This window comes from Poecilia latipinna, unplaced genomic scaffold, assembly GCF_001443285.1.
Source record: "Poecilia latipinna isolate Pla-1442-1.1 unplaced genomic scaffold, P_latipinna-1.0 Scaffold5488, whole genome shotgun sequence".
In the NCBI taxonomy this organism is placed as follows: Eukaryota; Metazoa; Chordata; class Actinopteri; order Cyprinodontiformes; family Poeciliidae; genus Poecilia; species Poecilia latipinna.
The window spans coordinates 1-3,217 of NW_015118104.1; the positions used below are offsets into that span (position 1 = coordinate 1).

At 37.7% G+C, this 3,217-nt stretch overlaps 1 long non-coding RNA gene across 2 annotated transcripts in view; it reads left to right on the top strand.

The window, feature by feature from the left end:
* Positions 1-3,217, top strand: part of LOC106943572 (uncharacterized) — a 7,564-nt gene continuing 4,347 nt past the window's right edge. The window contains exons 1-3 of one of the 2 annotated variants that reach the window (XR_001423946.1): positions 1-60; positions 324-416; positions 755-845. This is a non-coding gene — a long non-coding RNA (uncharacterized LOC106943572). Of the gene's footprint in view, positions 61-323; positions 417-754; positions 846-3,217 lie in introns of those variants that run through there. The other variant, XR_001423947.1, reaches the window with a different exon arrangement.

Below are 3,217 nucleotides of genomic sequence, written 5' to 3' on the forward strand. Positions count from 1 at the left end.
CTGAAAACAGAAAGACAACCAGACCAAACAAGAAGAACGTTTCACCAACTCCTGAAGGCAGTGAGTTTATTAATATCTTTACATAATATTATAGAACACAATGTGTTTTATTCTAATTTAGTTTGGCATGTTTGCAGTTGAGTGGCTCCTTTTGAGGTTAGAAGATGATAAACTGTATAAGATCAGTGACGTCACATGAAACTCTTTGGCTTCATGATTTAGATTCATCTAAACTGTTTTACCAATTATTTGTGTAATTTGATTAAAATTTAAAAGAGTTTAAAGTCATTAACTATTTTATTTTTTTTTACGTTATTTTATAGAAAAGTCAGGAGGAAAAGTTAAATCAACAACAAAACCTGCATCTAGAACAACCACCAGACCAAAAACAGACAATGTTTCAAAACCCTCTGAAGGTAATGATTTTGTTAATAATATTATTATTCTTTGACTTTGTGTTTGATTCAGGCTTTAATATATTTTTTTCAGAGGAATGGCTCTTTAGTTTGCTACTCATTATTTTAGAGGACAAAACTGGGAGTTAAAATATTCCTGAAAATATCCAAGAGGTTTAGCATCACTGATATTTTATGAGGATTTGAACATGTTTGTGTTTTTAATTAACTGATAAAAATATGTATTTCAATTTACACTGAAAGTCCCCAGATTTTTATTTGATTCAGGTTGGATGGAGGCATCAGATACAAACATAAAAACATTTACTGTGTTTTTCTATTTGTGTTTTTGACTTCAGTGAAGACAGAAGGAAACTCTGGACAAACAATAAAACCTGAAAACAGAAATTCACTGTCAGTCACAACTGAAATGAATGTTTCACCATCAGTTAAAGGTGGAGGTTTTTTTGTCTTAAAATATTATTTAAAGATTTACGTGGCATTCCTGCACTTTTCTAAAACACACCACTTTAAATCACTTTGTTTTACGTGAAATATTGAAGTATTAACATAACCTTGAACCTCACCTGCTATAAGTGAGAGATATTTTAAATTGTTTATTTTATTATTATTTCCGTTTGGAACCCAGCAACAAATAAAGCCACTTATTCTATTTAAGTCTCTTCAACTTCAGCTCCGACCAACAGGACATCTGAAAATATCAAGATCATTATCCATCATTTATTTGAGATCTAAAAATGATTTTTTCATGTTTTTTTTTTATTATTTTTATTCAGGATAGGATTCTCTGAGTTTTAGTTTTCATTTTAATAAGTCAGTGATTTTTAATCTTAGCTTTCTTTCTGAGCTTCATTGATAATTTTTTATATATAGTGATGTTTTCTTTCTGGTCATTATTGACTCATCTTTTTCCTGTTACAACAACTCCTTAGTTTTATTGATGAATTTTAATGTCTTATTTATAGTTTTCCATTAAATGCAGCCACAAAGGGGGTCATTTTGTGTCTTTTGTGCCCCAAGCCAGGATAAATGAGGAGGGTTGTGTCAGGAAGGGCATCCGATGAAAAACATTTGCCAAATCTGACATGCGAGTCAAGAATATGATCTGAAGTATATCGGATCGGTCGAGGCCCGGATTAACAACGACCGCCATTGGTGCTGGTGACCAATAGGGTACCAGTGGAAACTGGACTACTGTTCGTCAGCAAAGAAGGGGAGGAAGACATTTTCGTAGGCAGAGAGAGAAGAGAAAAAGTAAGAGTGTAGAACTGAGAGTAGAAACTTTAATGTTGGGACTTTGACAGGAAAAGCTAGAGAGTTGGCTGATGTGATGCAGCGGAGAAAGGTGGACATATTGTGTGTCCAGGAGATCAGGTGGAAAGGCAGTAAGGCTGAAGTCTAGGAGCAGGGTTCAAGCTGTTCTGCTATGAGGTGGACAAGAAGAGAAATGGTGTAGGGATTGTCATAAAGGAGGAGTTGATCAGGAATATTCTGGAGGTGAAAAGAGTGTCAGGTAGGTTGATGAGCCTGAAGTTAGAAACTGAAGGTATGATGCTCAATGTGGTTAGTGGCTATGCCCCACAGACTGGATGAGAGTTAGAAGAGGAGGAGAATTTCTGGAGTGAGTCAGATGAAGTGATGCAAAATATCCACAAAGGCGAGAGAGTGGTGACTGGGACAGATTTTAATGGACATGTTGGAGCAGGGACCAGAGGTGATGAGGAAGTGATGGGCAGGTTTGGCATCCAGAACAGGAATGCAGAAGGACAGATGGAGGTAGACTTTGCAAAGAGGATGGAAATGGCTGTAGTGGATACTTTCTTCCAAAAGAGACAGGAACACAGGGTGACATACAAGAGCGGAGGTAGGAGCACGCAGGTGGATTACATCTTGTGTAGCCGAGACAATCTGAAGGAATTCAGTGACTGCAAAGTGGTGGTAGGTGAGAGAGTTGCTAAATAACACAGGATGGTGGTGTGTAGAATGACTCTGAAGGTGAGAAAGGTGAAGGGGGCAACGTTTGAACCGAGGACAAAATGGTGGAAGCTGAAAAAGGAAGAATGTTGTGTGACTTTCACGGAGGAGTTCAGACAAGCTCTGGGTGACCAGAACATGCTTCCAGATGACTGGCCAACTACTGCTCATGTTATCAGGGACACAGGTAGGAGAGTACTAGGTATGTCTTCTGGAAGGAAACTTGACAAGGAGACTTGGTGGTGGAATAAGGAAGGAAGTGCAAATATGGGTACAGAGAAAGAGAGCAGCCAAGAAGAAGTGGGACAATGTGAGGACTGAAGAAAGTCACCAAGAGTACAGGGAGATGCAGCGTAAATGAAGGTAGAGGAAGCTAAGGCCAAACAAAGTGCATACACTGACTTGTATAATACACTGGAGAGTAAGGAGGGAGAGAAGAACTTATGCAGGTTGGCGAGGCAGAGAGGTAGAGATGGGAAGGATGGGCAACAGGTTAGGGTGATGAAGGACCAAGATGGAACTCTACTGACAGATGCAAAAAAATGTGATAAGAAGATGGAAGGAGTACTTTCCAGAATGATCAGCTATAAAGTCATGGATAGTTATCACCCCTATGAGGTGAGGCTTCATATAAATATGAATAAAATCTGAGAGTCATAAATAAACCAGATAAACAATAAAAGCAGGTCAGATGTCACTTCATTAGGATGGATTCTAAACATGTAATCATATTAAACCTAAAACTGAAGAATTAATTTACTTTTCCTTATATCTTGACTAAAATCCACCTGCTTAGGGTTGCATTTGAAACATAATTAATTATGAAT